At 37.6% G+C, this 20,435-nt stretch overlaps 1 non-coding gene across 1 annotated transcript; it reads left to right on the forward strand.

The window, feature by feature from the left end:
- The first annotated feature begins 12,598 nt into the window (after positions 1 to 12,598).
- Positions 12,599 to 12,706, forward strand: LOC148576429 (small nucleolar RNA R71). The gene has a single exon (XR_015903216.1). It is a non-coding gene; the product is annotated as a small nucleolar RNA R71 (small nucleolar RNA).
- The last annotated feature ends 7,729 nt before the right edge of the window (positions 12,707 to 20,435 follow it).

A 20,435-nucleotide genomic window follows, 5' to 3' on the forward strand; every position in this document is an offset into this window, starting at 1 on the left:
TAGCCCCATTCCTGGCGTCCAGCGCCCAAAAGGGGGTCCCTAGCCAGCGTTCAACGCCCCTAATGGGAAACACTTAAGCTCATCCCAAACACTCACCAAGTGGGCTCCAGAAGTGGATTTTCGCACTATCAACTTAGTTTATCCTATTTCTGTAATCCTTAGTCATTAGATTAGTATATATAGGAGAAGATCACCCATGTTTAGGATCTTCTTCCTCCCCTATTATTTTCGAACACTATTATGTACAGTATAAGTCACTAAACTACTAAGTTTAAGGTTAGGAGCTCTGTTAAGTTTTATGGATCAATAATATTACTGTTTTCATTCAATATGTCTGATTCTATTATCTTATGCAACCTCGTTCTTCATCTTATGAATTGAGGGTGACCCGTGACAATCACCCTTGTTCTAGATGAGTTCCATGCAATTCCTGACCCGGATAGCGTTGAACCAAAGCTAGAGATTGCATTGCGGATTCCTACAGAGCACCTGAGCAACTTTGGATATATGACATATTATCTCGTTGACTATGGGTGCATGAAGTCTCTGTGGCGTTAAGGCTAGAGTCAGAGAAGCAGCACTCTCTGATCCGAAAGATCTGCCTTGTCTGTGGCACCTTGAGTCAGATCGTGAAGGGAAGTGGAGTGGTTAGAGCTTCATCTTCTGCTACAGTGAGCAACCTAGAAGTGGCTTGATGAGAGGACATGAGTCATCTCAACGTGGTGGATTACTGCAATAGAAGATGTTAACTTGATGAGAGGACATGAGTTCACCACTTACGGCTTCCATTGAAGGAATCAGAAGGTTATTGAAGAAGACAGTAAGAAAAGTTAATCCAAAATGACAAAGCATCTCCAAAGTCTCAACCATTCTATCACCATTGAATTCTCGTCTCATTAGTAACGTTTTGTTTAATTAATTGTTTTATGCATTTTTCCGTGACAAACTATATTTTCTATCCGCCTAATTGTCCACTGCTTGCTCAAACCACAATCCCCGTGGGATCGACTCTGACCACCTCACATAATACTTGGACGACCCGGTATACTTGCCGGTCTATCTGTGCGAATTCTGTGGAGCCAATTTCGTGCACCAATAGCCAACTCCTTGAATTCAACATACAACATGATTATCGTCACATGAGTTTGATTATGTCGATAATTCATTAACATTTCTATCATGGTGGCTTCATTCGTTACATTCATTACTTGAAACTGTGTTACATCACTAAAAATTAATACGGACTGTCTATATAAAAAACTGTTAATTCTTTTAAAAAAATCACCATATATGTGTTAACATAGTCCACTTTATAACTCTATAAATGACATCATGCAAGGAATAATAAAAAATGACAAATAAATTTCATACCTTTATTTTTATATCTCACCCTGAAAAACATACTGTAGTTTTCATGACTAAAAAAAAAATTTCTGAAAAAAACACTTATATATTGAAGACTTATAGAAGATCACAGTTTTAACTTGATCATCGAAAATAAATGTTGTGCTGGAACACTGATTTTTTTATATAAGAATAAAAAATTAATTTTTTATTTTTTTTAACTGTTTTTCATTCTAAAATAGTTAAGTTGTGTTAAAATAATATTAAATTATTATGTTTTTTGCACTCTTTAAAATAGTGAAAATGTCAAATCATACTTTTTTTTTATAGTTTAAATATTTTTGTCAAATACTTTTTATAAATAATTTTTTTATTAAAAAATAAATAAAAGAAAACTCACTCACTGCGAGATGAATTAAAAATTTTTATCACAATATTTCTCGTCCATCTAAAAAATACTCATCTTGCTAAGTACGAGAAAGTATCCACCACGGTCGAATACAACACTCCACATATCTAATTACCTATATTAAAAAACAATACCAATAAAATATCTATATCTAAATTTTTCAGCCACATCTTGATAATTTACATATATATGTACGTATATTGTATGCGTAAAGGTATCTAAATTATTAAATACACCAGAAAAAGACTTGCACTAACTTTTCTCAATTTAAAAATTTATTCAAGTGTAAAAATTTGTTAATAAATACTTTGATAGATCCATATAGAATCCTACTTTATTAATTAATACGTTACATTACTATATTTAAGAGTGAAGCATATTTTTTGTATATTTAATGTTTTTAAAAAATTTTAAAAATATTTTTAATGTTTAGTTTGTTTTAATTTTATTTTTTTTAGTAACTGTTTTAATTTTATATCTTTAATTCTTTTTTCTATAAATTTTAGTTTTATTCTTATTTACAAATTTTTTTAATCAATTTAGGTCAACATTTTTTTTTCTAATTTTATCCTTCAAAATTATACATCTATCATATGATGGCTCAATTTTTTTGTTATTGGAATTATTTATGTGTTTTTTCATGTTATTTTGTAATTATCGTGTTATACATGTACGTGGATTTTGAAAACTAAAATTTATTAAAGTTTAATTCGACACTGCTATATTATTATTTTTAAAATTTTTTAATTCATTAAAAAATGATTCGGCAATGCCGATTTACATTTTAAAAAATAAAAAAAAAATATTTTGTTCAAAATAAATTCGGCAATGCGAAATTGTTATATGAAAAAATTAAAAATAGTAAAAAGTGTAAAACGTAGTTGCCGTTTTGTCAGGAAAAATAAAACAGTAGTGCCGTATTCTGAATACGTTAGTTTCGTTTTGTACCATGTATATTAAAAAATTATTAAACCAACTATGAAAGGAGGAAAAGGGGATGCTTACTGCATTAGATAGATTTAGTGGTTTAGCATGGTATAGTAGGATATTCTTCTTGCCTTCTTCCTGAATTATGTGTTTGTTTATTTTTTGAGTTTTGTATTTTGAGTGAGAATAAAATTGTTTGAGCCTATAAAATAGAAGGTTATGTTAGTTTAAAAATATATTATAATAGTTAAATTTTATCTCAAACACATGAAGGTATAAGTTTTGTATGTAAGAATTCATGTGTTATTGTTGTTTCTCTTAGAATAACATATGAAACACTTAAGAGTGTACTTTGTCAAAGTATAGATCACTAAGTATTGAAGAGAGTAACAAATATTTTGTACAGACAATCTGTATTGGTATTTGGTAGTTTCGTTCAATTTTAAATAATGTATGTGGCTGATGAAACAAATATACAAGAAATATTTTCAACCTACCATTAAATTAGAACACAAGTCTCAATTATCGAGTTATATGTTGAGTTCGAAGAAATCGCTGAGGCTGATTTAGTGGAGCCTAACATAGACTGGACAGGTTATAACAGTGAAAGTGAAGAAGAGTTTGAAGGCAATTACCAAATTCTTGGTCCAACTGAAGATGGAGATAAAGACAATATAATGGATGACATAGATGTGACAGATGTTACAAATGTACTAGCAGATCGGCATCCATCCGGAGAGCCATTTGTCATACATACTTTGAATATTGATGCCATGCATGCACCAGAGTTTCCTTAGTATGTCAATGCAGGTAATTACTAGTGGTAGCATATTTTTAATTATAATCTTAGTAATCGTGTTAATTAAAAATTTAGATATAGTTAATTATTTTAGTCATTTATTAGTTTTGTTATTATTATTTTTGTTATTATTAATATTATTATTATTATAGAGATAATTAGTTATTTTAGTCAATATAAGTTTAGCATTTTATGATTTATTTTGTATTGTTATTGGTGCAGCCCCACACATTGTTGCAGATGGTGAATTCATCATTAGAATAGAGTTTAACTCGAGAGAGATTGTGATTGCAGCAATTAAAAAGTATACCATTCGTAGAGGCATTGATTATAGGGTATTTGAATCAGTGCCTACGACATTCTATGCAAAATGTGTACAATACGGAGCATTCTGTGATTAGCTCATCAGAGTTAGTCTTATCAAAAGATAATATTGTTGAGTTATAAGGAGATACAATGGTAGCGACACATGCACCAGAGCTGCCATTTTCCAAGATCATGCTAAATTGGACTCAGAGACAATTGCAGAGTCAATAAGGGCATTGGTTGAAGCTGACCCAACTCTAAAGGTGAAATCTGTAATTGCTGAATTATAGTCCAAGTTCAATTATACGATAAGTTATCACAAAGCATGGCTAGCTAAGTGGTGTGGGAAATCGTGATCGTTCATTCCTTGGTAACGGCGTCAAAAACATAATACGCACGTTCATAATTTTAGTTCTTTGTCACAACTTCGCACAACTAACCAGCAAGTGCACTGGGTCGTCCAAGTAATAAACCTTACGTGAGTAAGGGTCGATCCCACGGAGATTGTCGGCTTGAAGCAAGCTATGGTCACCTAGTAAATCTCAGTCAAGCAGATTCAAATGGTTATGGTGAATTGATAATTAAAATATAATTAAAATATAAAATAGGATAGAAATACTTATGTAATTCATTGGTGAGAATTTCAGATAAGCGTATAGAGATGCTTTTGTTCCTCCTGAACCTCTGCTTTCCTTCTGTCTTCATCCAATCATTCCTACTCCTTTCCATGTCAAGCTGTATGTTGGGCATCACCGTTGTCAATGGCTACATCCCGTCCTCTCAGTAAAAATGGTCCAAAATGTACTGTCACCGCACGACTAATCATCTGTCGGTTCTCGATCATACTGGAATAGGATTCAGTAATCCTTTTGCGTCTGTCACTACGCCCAGCACTCGCGAGTTTGAAGCTCGTCACAGCCATCCCTTCCCAGATCCTACTCGAAATGCCACAGACAAGGTTTAGACTTTCCGGATCTCAAGAATGGCCGCCAATAATTCTAGCCTATACCACGAAGACTTTGATCTCACGATCAGGAGGCTAAGAGATATGCATTCAAGCTTGTTTGCATGTAGAACGGAAGTGTTTGTCAGGCACGCGTTCATAAGCGAGAATAATGATGAGCGTCACATAATCATCACATTCATCATGTTCTTGTGTGCGAATGAATATCTTAGAGAAGAAATAGTCTTGAATTGAATAGAAAAATAATAGTACTTTGCATTAATTCATGAGGAACAGCAGAGCTCCACACCTTAATCTATAGTGTGTAGAAACTCTACTGTTGGAAATACATAAGAATAAGGTCCAGGCATGGCCGAATGGCCAGCCTCCATGATCTAAGAACTAAACGTCCAGAGATGAACAAAGGATAATCCAAAGATATAAAAATAATAGTAAAAAGTTCTATTTATACTAAACTAGTTACTAGGGTTTACAGAGATAAGTAAATGATGTAGAAATCCACATCCGGGCCCACTTGGTGTGTATTTGGGCTGAGCATTGAAGCTTTCACATGTAGAGGTCTTCCTTGGAGTTAAACGCCAGTTTGTAACTTGTTTCTGGCGTTTAACTCTGCTTTGCAACCTGTTTCTGGCGTTTAACTCCAGAATAGGGCAGAGAGCTGGCGTTGAACACCAGTTTGTGTCATCTAAACTCAGAAAAAGTATAAACTATTATATATTTCCAGAAAGCCCTGGATGTCTACTTTTCAACGCAATTGAGAGCGCGCCATTTGGACTCCTGTAGCTCCAGAAAATCCACTTTGAGTGCAGGGAGGTCAGAATCCAACAGCATCTGCAGTCCTTCTTCAGCCTCTGAATCAGATTTTTGCTCAAGTCCCTCAATTTCAGCCAGAAATTACCTGAAATCACAGAAAAACACACAAACTCATAGTAAAGTCCAGAAATATGATTTTTATTTAAAAACTAACAAAAATATACTAAAAACTAACTAAATCATACTAAAAACTATGTAAAAACAATGCCAAAAAGCGTATAAATTATCCGCTCATCACAATACCAAACTTAAATTATTGCTTGTCCCCAAGCAACTGAAAATCAAATAGGATAAAAAGAAGAGCATATACTATAAATTCCAAAATATCAATGAAACTTAGCTCCAATCAGATGAGCGGGACTATTAGCTTTTTGCCTCTTGAATAGTTTTGGCATCTCACTTTATCCCTTGAAGTTCAGAATGAATGGCATCTATAGGAACTTAGAATTCAGATAGTGTTATTGATTCTCCTAGTTCAGTGTGTTGATTCTTGAACACAGCTACTTTATGAGTCTTGGCCGTGGCCCTAAGCACTTTGTTTTCCAGTATTACCACCGGATACATAAATGCCACAGACACATAACTAGGTGAACCTTTTCAGATTGTGACTCAGCTTTGCTAGAGTCCCCAATTAGAGGTGTCCAGGGTTCTTAAGCACACTCTTCTTTTTGCTTTGGACCTCGACTTTAACCGCTCAGTCTCAAGTTTTCACTTGACACCTTCACGCCACAAGCACATGGTTAGGGACAGCTTGGTTTAGCCGCTTAGGCTAGGATTTTATTCCTTTAGGCCCTCCTATCCATTGATGCTCAAAGCCTTGGATCCTTTTTACCCTTGCCTTTTGGTTTTAGGCTTTTTGCTCTTGCCTTTTGGTTTAAAGAGCTTTTGGCTTTTTCTGCTTGCTTTTTCTTTTTCTTTTTCTTTTTTTTTTCGCCATTTTTCTTTTCTTTTTTTTTTTTCGCAAGCTTTTGTATTCACTGCTTTTTCTTGCTTCAAGAATTATTTTTATGATTTTTTAGATTATCAAATAACATGTCTCCTTTTTCATCATTCTTTCAAGAGCCAACATATTTAACATTCATAAACAACAATTTCAAAAGACATATGCACTGTTCAAGCATTCATTCAGAGAACAGAAAGTATTGTCACCACATCAAAATAATTAAACTAGTTTCAAGGATGAATTCAAAATCATGTACTTCTTGTTCTTTTGTAATTAAAACATTTTTCCTTTAAGAGAGGTAATGAATTCATAGGGCATTCATAACTTTAAGGCATGGACACTTAAATATTAATGATCATGTAATAAGACACAAACATAAACATAAAGCATAGTAAACAAAAAACAGGAAAATAAGAACAAGGAGATTAAGGAACGGGTCTACCTTAGTGAGGGTGGCGTCTTCTTCTTCTTGAAGAACCAATGGTGCTCTTGAGCTCCTCTATGTCTCTTCCTTGTCTTTGTTGCTCCTCCCTCATAGCTCTTTGATCTTCTCTAATCTCATGGAGAATGATGGAGTGCTGGTGCACGAAATTGTGATCTCCAAGCTCGAACAAATCCTGGTAATGGCTCCAAAGCTTGGTGCTCTGATCTTAATTCATAATTGTCACAACTTCGATACAACTAACCAGCAAGTGCACTGGGTCGTCCAAGTAATACCTTACGTGAGTAAGGGTCGAATCCCACGGAGATTGTTGGTATGAAGCAAGCTATGGTCACCTTGCAAATCTCAGTCAGGCAGATATAAAGTGATAATGGTGTTTCGAATATTATATAATAAAATAGGGATAGAGATACTTATGTAATTCATTGGTAGGAATTTCAGATAAGCGAATGGAGATGCTTTTTGTTCCTCTGAACCTCCGCTTTCCTGCTATCTTCATCCAATCTGTCTTACTCCTTTCCATGGCTGGCTGTATGCAAGGGCATCACCGTTGTCAGTGGCTACATCCCCTCCTCTCAGTGAATAATATGCTCACGCACCCTGTCACGGCATGGCTATTCATCTGTCGGTTCCCGATCATGCTGGAATAGGATTCACCCTCCTTTTGCGTCTGTCACTAACGCCCAGCACTCGCGAGTTTGAAGCTCGTCACAGTCATTCAATCATTGAATCCTACTCAGAATACCACAAACAAGGTTTAGACCTTCCGGATTCTCTTGAATGCCGCCATCATTCTAGCTTACGCCACGAAGATTCTGGTTAGGAGATCTAAGAGATACTCATTCTAGCTTAATTCATGTAGAACAGAAGTGTTTGTCAGGCACGCGTTCATAAGGGAGAAGGATGATGAGCGTCACACATAATCATCACCTTCATCACGTTCTTGGGTGCGAATGGATATCTTAGAAGCGAAATAAGAAGAATTGAATAGAAAACAGTAGTACTTGCATTAATCTTTGAGGAACAGCAGAGCTCCACACCTTAATCTATGGAGTGTAGAAACTCTACCATTAAAAATACATAAGTGAAGGTCCAGGCATGGCCGAGATGGCCAGCCCCCTAAAACATGATCAAAGGATCATAAGGTAATCCAAAGATGCCTAATACAATAGTAAGAGGTCCTATTTATAATAAACTAGCTACTAGGGTTTACATGAGTAAGTATTTGATGTATAAATCCACTTCCGGGGCCCACTTGGTGTGTGTTTGGGCTGAGCTTAAGTGTTGCACGTGCAGAGGCCATTTGTGGAGTTGAACGCCAGTTTTTGTGCCAGTTTGGGCGTTCAACTCTGGTTTTGGATCCTTTTCTGGCGCTGGACGCCAGATTTGGGCAGAAGGCTGGCGTTGAACGCCAGTTTATGTCATCAATTATTGGCCAAAGTATAGACTATTATATATTGCTGGAAAGCCCTAGATGTCTACTTTCCAACGCAATTGGAAGCGTGCCATTTCGAGTTCTGTAGCTCTAGAAAATCCACTTTGAGTGCAGGGAGGTCAGAATCCAACAGCATCAGCAGTCCTTTTTCAACCTCTGAATCTGATTTCTGCTCAAGTCCCTCAATTTCAGCCAGAAAATACCTGAAATCACAGAAAAACACACAAACTCATAGTAAAGTCCAGAAATGTGAATTTAACATAAAAACTAATGAAAACATCCCTAAAACTAACTAGATCCTACTAAAAACATACTAAAAACAATGCCAAAAAGCGTATAAATTATCCGCTCATCACAACACCAAACTTAAATTGTTGCTTGTCCCCAAGCAACTGAAAATCAAATAGGATAAAAAGAAGAGAATATACTATAAATTCCAAACTATCAATGAAACATAGCTGCAATCATATGAGCGGGACTTATAGCTTTTTGCCTCTTGAATAGTTTTGGCATCTCACTTTATCCATTGAAGTTTAGAATGATTGGCATCTATAGGAACTTCAGATTTCGAATAGTGTTATTGACTCTCCTAGTTCAGTATGATGATTTTTGAACACAGCTTCTTTATGAGTCTTGGCCGTGGCCCTAAGCACTTTGTTTTCCAGTATTACCACCGGATACATAAATGCCACAGACACATAATTGGGTGAACCTTTTCAGATTGTGACTCAGCTTTGCTAAAGTCCCCAATTAGAGGTGTCCAGGGTTCTTAAGCACACTCTTTTTTTGCTTTGGACCTTGACTTTAACCGCTCAGTCTCAAGTTTTCACTTGACACCTACACGCCACAAGCACATGGTTAGGGACAGCTTGGTTTAGCCGCTTAGACCAGGATTTTATTCCTTTAGGTCCTCCTATCCACTGATGCTCAAAGCCTTGGGATCCTTTTTATTTGCCCTTGCCTTTTGGTTTTAAGGGTTATTGGCTTTTTGCTCTTGCCTCTTGGTTTTAAGAGCTTTTGGCTTTTTCTGCTTGCTTTTTCTTTTTCTTTCTATTTTTTTTCGCCTAATTTTTTTTTTCTTCTTTTTTTTTTTTTCTGCAAGCTTTGTTTTTTTGCTGCTTTTTCTTGCTTCAAGAATCATTTTTATGATTTTTCAGATTATCAAATAACATGTCTCCTAGTCATCATTCTTTCAAGAGCCAACATATTTAACATTCTTAAACAACAACTTCAAAAGACATATGCACTGTTCAAGCATACATTCAGAAAACAAGAAGCATTGTCACCACATCAATATAATTAAGCTAAGTTCAAGGATAAATTCGAAACTCATGTACTTCTTGTTCTTTTGAATTAAAACAGTTTTTATTTTAAGAGAGGTGATGGATTCATAGGACATTCATAACTCTAAGACAAAGTTACTAACTACTAATGATCATGTAATGAAGACACAAACATAGATAAGCACATAACATAGAAAACGAAAAACAGAGGAAATAAGAACAAGGAATGAATCCACCTTAGTGATGTCCTTGAGCTCTTCTATGTCTCTTCCTTGCCTTGGCTGCTCCTCCTTCATTGCTTTTAGATCTTCTCTGATTTCATGAAGGATGATGGAGTGCTCTTGATGTTCCACCCTTAGTTGCTTCCAATAATTGTGTGGAAGAAAATGTATCCCCTGAGGTATCTCAGGGATCTCTTGATTTGCAGTCAAATGTTCTACCACTGAGCTATAGACCCTTGATGGAAGCTTTTGTCTTCTCTTTCCTCTTTCTAGAGGTTTCTCTGGCCTTAGGTGCCATCAATGGTTATGGAAAAAACAAAAAAGCTATGCTTTTACCACACCAAACTTAGAATGTTGCTCGCCCTCCAGCAAAAGAAGAAAGAATAGAAGAATAAGAAGAAGATATGGAGGAGATGGATGGGAATGTGTATTCGGCCATATGGGTGGGATTGGGTGGGAGAGAGATGTTGAATTTTGAAGGTAGTGGGTGTATGGATGTGAGTGGTAAATGGAAAGTAGAAGGGATGATCATGAATGAGAAGAGAGATGATGAGGTAGGTGGGGGTACTGTGGGGTCCACAGATCCTGAGGTGTCAAGGCATTTACATCCCTGCACCAATTTAGGCATGTAAAATGCCCTTGCACACAACTCTGGGCGTTCAGCGCCAGGTTGGTGCCCATTTTGGGCGTTCAACGCCCCTTTGCTGCCATTTCTGGTGTTGAACGCCAGAACCATGCTTGTTCTGGGCGTTCAGCGCTAGGATGCTCCCATTCTGGGCGTTCAGCACCAGAACTATGCTCTGTTCTGGCGTTTGAACGCCAGACAGATGCTCCTCCAGGGTGTGATTTTTCTTCTGCTGTTTTTGATTCCGTTTTCAATTTTTATATTTATTTTGTGACTCCACATAATCATGAACCTAAGAAAACATGAAAAACAATAAAAATAAGAATTAGATAAACATTGGGTTGCCTCCCAACAAGCGCTTCTTTAATGTCAATAGCTTGACAGTGCGCTCTCATGGAGCCTCACAGATGTGCAGAGCTTTGTTGAGACTCTCCAACACCAAACTTAGAGTTTGGATATGGGAGTTCAACACCAAACTTAGAGTTTGGTTGTGGCCTCCCAACACCAAACTTAGAGTTTGACTGTGGGGGCTCTAATTGACTCTGCTTGGAGAGAAGCTTTTTCTGCTTCTTCTCCATAGTTGCAGAGGGAGATCCTTGAGTTTTGAATACAAGGGAGTTCTCATTCCATTGAAGGACTATTTCACCTCTGTCAACATCAATCACAGCTCTTGCTGTGGCCAAGAAAGGTCTTCCTAGGATGATGGATTCATCCTCTTCCTTTCCAGTATCCAGGACTATGAAATCAGTAGGTATGTAAAGGCCCTCAACCTTTACTAATACATCTTCTACTTGTCCATAAGCCTGTTTTCTTGAGCTGTCTGCCATCTCCAGTGAGATTTTAGCAGCTTGCACCCCATAGATTCCCAGTTTCTCTATTACAGAGAGGGGCATGAGGTTTATCCCTGAACCAAGGTCACACAGAGCCTTAAAGAGCATGGTGCCTATGGTACAAGGGATTATGAACTTTCCAGGATCCTGTCTCTTTTGAGGCAATGTCAGTTGATCCAGATCACTTAGTTCATTGATGAACAAGGGAGGTTCAACTTCCCAAGCATCAATGCCAAATAATTTGGCATTCAGCTTCATGATTGCACCAAGAAACTTGGCAGTTTGCTCTTCAGTGACATCCTCATTCTCTTCAGAAGAGGAATACTCATCAGAGCTCATGAAGGGCATAAGGAGGTTCAATGGGATCTCTATAGTCTCTAGATGAGCCTCAGAGTCCTTTGATTCCCCAGAGGGAAGCTCCTTATTGATCACTGGACGTCCCAGGAGGTCTTCCTCCTTGGGATTCACGTCCTCTCCTTTCCCCACAGGTTCGGCCATGGCACTTATGTCAATGGCCTTGCACTCTCCTTTTGGGTTCTCTTCTGTATTGCTTGGGAGAGTACTAGGAGGGATTTCAGTGATCCTTTTACTCAGCTGGCCCACTTGTGCTTCCAAATTTCTAATGGAAGACCTTGTTTCATTCATGAAACTTACAGTGGCCTTAGATAGATCAGAGACTAGATTTGCTAAATTAGAAGCATTTTGTCCAGAGTTCTCTGTCTGTTGCTGAGTTGATGATGGAAAAGGTTTGCTATTGCTAAACCTGTTTCTTCCACCATTGTTAAAGCCTTGTTGAGGCTTCTAATCCTTCCAGGAGAAATTTGGATGATTTCTCCATGTTGAGTTATAGGTGTTTCCATAAGGTTCACCTAAGTAATTCACCTCTGCTATTGCAGGGTTCTCAGGATCATAGGCTTCTTCTTCAGAAGATGCCTCTTGAGTACTGTTGGATGCAGCTTGCATTCCATGCAGACTCTGAGACATCATATTGACTTGCTGAGTCAATATTTTATTCTGAGCCAATATGGCATTCAGAGTATCAACTTCAAGAACTCCCTTCTTCATAGGCGTCCCATTACTCACAGGATTCCTTTCAGAAGTGTACATGAACTGGTTATTAGCAACCATGTCAATGAGTTCTTGAGCTTCTGCAGGCGTTTTCTTTAGGTGAATGGATCCACCTGTAGAGGTGTCCAGTGACATCTTTGATAGCTCAGATAAACCATCATAGAATATATCCAGGATGGTCCATTCTGAAAGCATGTCAGAAGGACACTTTTTGGTCAACTGTTTGTATCTTTCCCAAGCTTCATAGAGGGATTCACCTTCTTTCTGTCTGAAGGTTTGAACATCAGCTCTAAGCTTGCTCAACTTTTGAGGAGGAAAGTACTTGGCTAAGAAAGCCGTGACCAGCTTATCCCAAGAGTTCAGGCTGTCTTTGGGTTGAGAATCCAACCATAATCTAGCTCTGTCTCTTACAGCAAAAGGGAAAAGCATGAGCCTGTAGACTTCAGGATCTATTCCATTAGTCTTAACAGTATCACATATCTGCAAGAATTCAGTTAAGAACTGAAAAGGATCTTCAGATGGAAGTCCATGAAACTTGCAGTTCTGCTGCATCAGAGAAACTAATTGAGGTTTCAGCTCAAAGTTGTTTGCTCCAATGGCAGGAATGGAGATGCTTCTTCCATGTAAATTGGAATTAGGTGCAGTAAAGTCACCAAGCATCCTCCTTTCATTATTATTATTTTCGGCTGCCATCTCCTCTGCTTGTTCGAAAATTTTTGAAAGGTTTTCTCTGGATTGTTGTATTTTAGCTTCTCTTAATTTTCTCTTTAGAGTCCTTTCAGGTTCTGGATCTGCTTCCACAAGAATGTTCTTATCCTTGCTCCTGCTCATATGACAAAGAAGAAGGCACAGAAAAATAATAATAATAATAATAGAGATCCTTTATACCACAGTATAGGGATCCCTTTATGAGTGGAAGAAAAGAGGGAGAGACAAAAAATGTGATGTAAAGGAAGAAACACAACTGTACCAATGGAAGAGATGTGAGATGAGATGTTAGGATATGAATGAATAAATAGAATAGGATGGGGGGGTATAATTTTCGAAAATTATTTTGAAAAAGAGTTAGTGATTTTTGAAAAATGGTTTTTGAAAAATGTTAAAAAAAAATTTTTTTTTTCGAAAATTTTTTGAAATAAAAATAAAAATAATTAGTTAATTAAAAAGAAGTTTTTGAAAAAGAGAGAAGATATTTTCGAAAATTAGAGAGAGAGAGTTAGTTAGGTAGTTTTGAAAAAGTTAAGAAACAAACAAAAAGTTAGTTAGTTAGTTGAAACAAATTTTGAAAAGGTAAGAAGTTAGGAATTTAGAAAGGATATTTTGAAAAGATATTTTTGAAAAAGATAAGATGAGAGGATATTTTTTTAAAAAGATATGATAGAAATTAGTTTTGAAAAAGATTTGATTTTTAAAATCACAATTAATGACTTGATTCACAAGAAATCACAAGATATGATTCTAGAACTTAAAGTTTGAATCTTTCTTAACAAGCAAGTAACAAACTTCAAATTTTTGAATCAAAACATTAATTGATCATGTTATTTTCGAAAATTTGATTTAAAAATAGGAAAAAGATTTTTGAAAAATATTTTTGGAATTTTCGAAAATAACTAATAATTTTGAAAAAGATTTGATTTTTGAAAAAGATTTTGAAAAAGATAAGATTTTCAAATTTGAAAATTTGATTTGACTCATAAGAAACAACTTGATTTTAAAAATTTTTGAAAAAGTCAATCCAAATTTTCGAATTTGATGAGAGAAAAAGGAAAAGATATTTTTTTATTTTTGAAATTTTTTTATGAAAAACATGAAAATTATGCAATGCATGAAATTTTTAGATCAAAACAATGAATGCATGCATGAATGATATGAATGTCAAGATGAACACCAAGAACACTATGAATGTCAAGATGAACATCAAGAACATAATTTTGAAAAATTTTTAATGCAAAGAAAACATGCAAGACACCAAACTTAGAATTCTTTAATGCTTACGCACGAAGAATTCAAGAATGCATATGATAAACATGAAAAGACACAAAACAAAAAATCATCAAGATCAAACAAGAAGACTTACCAAGAACAACTTGAAGATCATGAAGAACACTATGAATGCATGAATTTTCGAAAAACGCAAGATGCACATGCAATTGACACCAAACTTATTATATGACTCAAGACTCAAACAAGAAACAGAAAAATATTTTTGATTTTTATGATTTTCTAATTTTTTTTGGATTTTTTCGAAAATTATATGAAAAAGGAAAATAAGGATTCCAAAATTTTTAATATGAATTCCAGGAATCTTGCCATGTTAGTCTAAAGTTTCAGTCCAGGAATTAGACATGGCTCACTAGCCAGCCAAGCTTTCAATGAAAGCTCCAGTCCAAAACACTAGACATGGCCAATGGCCAGCCAAGCTTTAGCATGTAACTCAGATATGACATGTCTGACATACTCATTACCAAAGGAATAGACATGGCTTTACAGCCAGCCAGGCTTCACATGCTTCATGAAACACTAGAATTCATTCTTAAAAATTTTGAATAAATTTTTGAAAACATTTTTATTTTTTTCGAAAACAAGAGAAATTTTTTTTGAAAATATTTTTGAAAGATTTTTGAAAAAGTTTTGAAAAATAAAATAAAAAGAAAATTACCTAATCTGAGCAACAAGATGAACCGTCAGTTGTCCAAACACAAACGATCCCCGGCAACGGCGCCAAAAACTTGGTGTTGTTGCCGGATCAAAAGGGAATCTGGCACTGATGTTACCGGACCAAAAGCTTGCCGAAAACTCAAACAATCCCCGGCAACGTCGCCAAAAACTTGGTGCACGAAATTGTGATCTCCAGGCTCGAACAAATCCTGGTAATGGCTCCAAAGCTTAGTGCTCTGATCTTAATTCATAATTGTCACAACTTCGATACAACTAACCAGCAAGTGCACTGGGTCGTCCAAGTAATACCTTACGTGAGTAAGGGTCGAATCCCACGGAGATTGTTGGTATGAAGCAAGCTATGGTCACCTTGCAAATCTCAGTCAGGCAGATATAAAGTGATAATGGTGTTTCGAATATTATATAATAAAATAGGGATAGAGATACTTATGTAATTCATTGGTAGGAATTTCAGATAAGCGAATGGAGATGCTTTTTGTTCCTCTGAACCTCCACTTTCCTGCTATCTTCATCCAATCTGTCTTACTCCTTTCCATGGCTGGCTGTATGCAAGGGCATCACCGTTGTCAGTGGCTACATCCCCTCCTCTCAGTGAATAATATGCTCACGCACCCTGTCACGGCACGGCTATTCATCTGTCAGTTCCCGATCATGCTGGAATAGGATTCACCCTCCTTTTGCGTCTGTCACTAACGCCCAGCACTCGCGAGTTTGAAGCTCGTCACAGTCATTCAATCATTGAATCCTACTCAGAATACCACAGACAAGGTTTAGACCTTTCGGATTCTCTTGAATGCCGCCATCATTCTAGCTTACGCCACGAAGATTCTGGTTAGGAGATCTAAGAGATACTCATTCTAGCTTAATTCATGTAGAACAGAAGTGTTTGTCAGGCACGCGTTCATAAGGGAGAAGGATGATGAGCATCACACATAATCATCACCTTCATCACGTTCTTGGGTGCGAATGGATATCTTAGAAGCGAAATAAGAAGAATTGAATAGAAAACAGTAGTACTTGCATTAATCTTTGAGGAACAGCAGAGCTCCACACCTTAATCTATGGAGTGTAGAAACTCTACCGTTAAAAATACATAAGTGAAGGTCCAGGCATGGCCGAGATGGCCAGCCCCCTAAAACGTGATCAAAGGATCATAAGGTAATCCAAAGATGCCTAATACAATAGTAAGAGGTCCTATTTATAATAAACTAGCTACTAGGGTTTACATGAGTAAGTATTTGATGTATAAATCCACTTCCGGGGCCCACTTGGTGTGTGTTTGGGCTGAGCTTAAGTGTTGCACGTGCAGAGGCCATTTGTGGAGTTGAACGCCAGTTTTTGTGCCAGTTTGGGCGTTCAACTCTTGTTTTGGATCCTTTTCTGGCGCTGGACGCCAGATTTGGGCAGAAGGCTGGCGTTGAACGCCAGTTTACGTCGTCAATTCTTGGCCAAAGTATGGACTATTATATATTGCTGGAAAGCCCTAGATGTCTACTTTCCAACGCAATTGGAAGCGCGCCATGTCGAGTTCTGTAGCTCCAGAAAATCCACTTTGAGTGCAGGGAGGTCAGAATCCAACAGAATCAGCAGTCCTTTTTCAACCTCTGAATCTGATTTCTGCTCAAGTCCCTCAATTTCAGCCAGAAAATACCTGAAATCACAGAAAAACACAAAAACTCATAGTAAAGTCCAGAAATGTGAATTTAACATAAAAACTAATGAAAACATCCCTAAAACTAACTAGATCCTACTAAAAACATACTAAAAACAATGCCAAAAAGCATATAAATTATCCGCTTATCAAGTGCTCTTGGTGTTCCACCCTTAGTTGTCCCTTGTTGGAACTTAATTCTCCTAGGGAGGTGTTGATTTGCTCCCAATAGTTTTGTGGAGGAAAGTGCATCCCCTGAGGTATCTCAGGGATTTCATGGTGAGGAATTTCCTCATGCTCTTGTTGAGGTCCATGATATCTTGTTTGCTCCATCCTTTTCTTAGTGATGGGCTTGTCCTCTTCAATGAGGATGTCTCCCTCAATATCAATCCCAGCCGAATTGCATAGGTGGAAGATGAGGTGAGGAAAGGCTAACCTTACCAAAGTGGAAGACTTGTCAGCCACCTTATAAAGTTCTTGAGGTATAATCTCATGAACTTCCACTTCCTCCCCAATCATGATACTATGGATCATGATTGCCCGGTCTATAGTAACTTCAGACCGGTTGCTAGTAGGAATGATTGAGCGTTGAATAAACTCCAACCATCCTCTAGCTACAGGCTTAAGGTCCAGTCTTCTCAATTGAACTGGCTTGCCTCTTGAGTCAACTTTCTATTGAGCTCCTTCCACACATATGTCCATGAGAACTTGGTCCAACCTTTGATCAAAGTTGACCCTTCTAGTGTAGGGGCGTCCGTTTTCTTGCATCATTGGCAAGTTGAACGCCAACCTTACATTTTCCAGACTGAAATCTAAGTAATTCCCCCGAACCATTGTAAGCCAATTCTTTGGATTCGGGTTCACACTTTGATCATGGTTCCTAGTGATCCATGCATTTGCATAGAACTCTTGAACCATTACGATCCCGACTTGTTGAATAGGATTAGAGAGAACTTCCCATCCTCTTCTTCGGATCTCATGTCGGATCTCCGGATACTCATTCTTTTTGAGCTTGAAAGGAACCTCAGGGATCACTTTCTTCTTGGCCACAACTTCATAGAAGTGGTCTTGATGGACCATTGAGATGAATCTCTCCATCTCTCATGACTCAAAGGTGGAAGCAATTGCCTTCCCTTTCCTCTTTCTTGAGGTTTCTCTGGCCTTAGGTGCCATTAATGGTTATGGAAAAAAAAACAATGCTTTTACCACACCAAACTTAAAATGTTTGCTCGTCCCCAAGCAAAAGAAGAAAGAAAGAAGGAGAAGAAGAATAAAAATGGAGGAGAGAGAGAGAGGTGTGTATTCGGCCAAGGGAAAGAAGAAAGGGTTGCGTTGTGTGAAAATGAAGAAGGAATGAAGGGTTTATATAGGAGTGTGGGGGAGGTTTAGGGTTCGGCCATTAGGGTTGGGTTTGGGAGGGAAAAGAGTTTGAATTTTGGAGGTAGGTAGGGTTTTTGGGGAAGAGAGGATGGATGTGAGTGGTGAAGAGGTGATGGGGAAGAGTGATTGAGGTGATTGGTGAGGGGTATTTGTGGAAGAGAGTTATGAAAAGGTGTGAAGAGGGGAGAAGAAAAGGTGGGGATCCTGTGGGGTCCACAGATCCTGAGGGGATCCTGTGGGGTCCACAGATCCAGTGGGTCAAGGAATTAACATCCCTGCTCTAATTAGGCGTGTAAAACGCCCTTAGCATGCATGTCTAGCGTTAAACGCCAGCTTGCTGCTTGTTTTTGGCGTTAAATGCCCAAATGTAGCCTGTTTCTGGCGTTTAACGCCACTTCCATGCTCTGTTCTGGCGTTAAACGTCAGTCTGGTGCTTGTTTCTGGCGTTTAACGCCAGCTTGATGCTTGTTTCTGGCGTTTAAACGCCAGAATGCTCTTCCTCCAGGGTGTGCTATTTTTTATGCTGTTTTTTCATTTTGTTTTTTATTTTTTAGTAGTTTTTGTGACTCCACATGATCATCAACCTAAAAAAACATAAAATAACAATAGAAAATAAATAGATATAATTAAATAACATTGGGTTGCCTCCTACAAGTGCTTCTTTAATGTCAATAGCTTGACAGTGAGCTCTCATAGAGCCTCACAGATAATCAGAGTATTGTTGGGACCTCCCAACACCAAACTTAGAGTTTAACTGTGGGGACTTTGGTTGACTTTGCAGTGAGAGAAGCTTTTCATGCTTACTCTCCATGGTTACAGAAGGAGATCCTTGAGTTTTAAACACAAGGTTGTCCTCATTCAGTTGAAGGACCAATTCTCCTCTGTCCACATCAATCACAGCTCTTGCTGTGGCTAGGAAGGGTCTTCCAAGGATGATGGATTTATCCTTATCCTTTCCAGTGTCTAGGATTATGAAATCAGCAGGGCCTTCAACCTTTACTAACACATCCTCTACTTGTCCATAAGCCATTTTCATGGATTTGTCTGCCATCTCTAATAAGAAATTGGCAGCCTGTACCTCAAAGATTCCTAATTTCTCCATTACAGAGAGTGGCATTAAGTTTATGCCTGATCCCAGGTCACATAGAGCCTTCTCAAAGGTCATGCTGCCTATGTTACAGGGAATTAGGAATTTACCAGGATCCTGTTTCTTTTGAGGTAGAGTTTGTTGAACCAAGGCATTTAGTTCCTTGATGAGCAATGGAGGTTCATCCTCCCAAGTCTCATTACCAAATAATTTGGCATTCAGCTTCATGATTGCTCCTAAATATTGAGCAACTTGCTCTTCAGCAATGTCTTCATCTTCTTCAGAAGATGAATAGTCATCAGAGCTCATGAATGGTAAAAGAAGGTTCAATGGAATCTCTATGGTCTCTAGATGGCCTTAGATTCTTTTGGTTCCTTAAAGGGAAACTCCTTATTAGTTAGTGAACTTCCCAGGAGGTCTTCCTCACTAGGATTCACGTCCTCCTCCTCCTCTTTGGGTTCGGCCACACCAAGTAAGGTAATGGCCTTGCACTCTCTTTTTGGATTCTCTTCTGTATTGCTTGGGAGAGTACTAGGAGGGATTTCAGTGACTCTTTTACTCAGCTAGCCTACTTGTACCTCCAAATTTCTAATGGAGGACTTTGTTTTATTCATGAAACTTAAAGTGGCCTTAGATAGATCAGAGACTATATTTGCTAAGCTAGATGGATTCTGCTCAGGACTCTCTGTCTGTTGCTGAGTAGATGATGGAAAAGACTTGCTATTGCTAAACCTGTTTCTTCCACCATTATTAAAGCCTTGTTGAGGCTTTTGTTGATCATTCCATGAGAAATTTGGATGATTTCTCCATGAGGGATTATAGGTGTTTCCATAGGGTTCACCCATGTAATTCACCTCTGCTATTGCAGGGTTCTCAGGATCATAAGCTTCTTCTTCAGAAGATGCCTCTTGAGTACTGTTGGATGCAGCTTGCAATCCATTCAGACTCTGAGAAATCATATTGACTTGCTGAGTCAATATTTTATTCTGAGCCAATATGGCATTCAGAGTATCAATTTCAAGAACTCCATTCCTCTGAGGCGTCCCATTACTCACAGGATTCCTTTCAGAAGTGTACATGAACTGGTTGTTTGCAACCATGTCAATGAATTCCTGAGCTTCTACAGGTATTTTCTTTAGGTGAATGGATCCACCTGTAGAATGGTCCAATGACATCTTTGATAATTCAAACAGACCATCATAGAATATATCCAGGATGGTCCATTCTGA

The sequence above is a fragment of the Arachis ipaensis genome, chromosome B1, assembly GCF_059453495.1.
Source record: "Arachis ipaensis isolate K30076 ecotype BB chromosome B1, ASM5945349v1, whole genome shotgun sequence".
Lineage (NCBI taxonomy): Eukaryota > Viridiplantae > Streptophyta > Magnoliopsida > Fabales > Fabaceae > Arachis > Arachis ipaensis.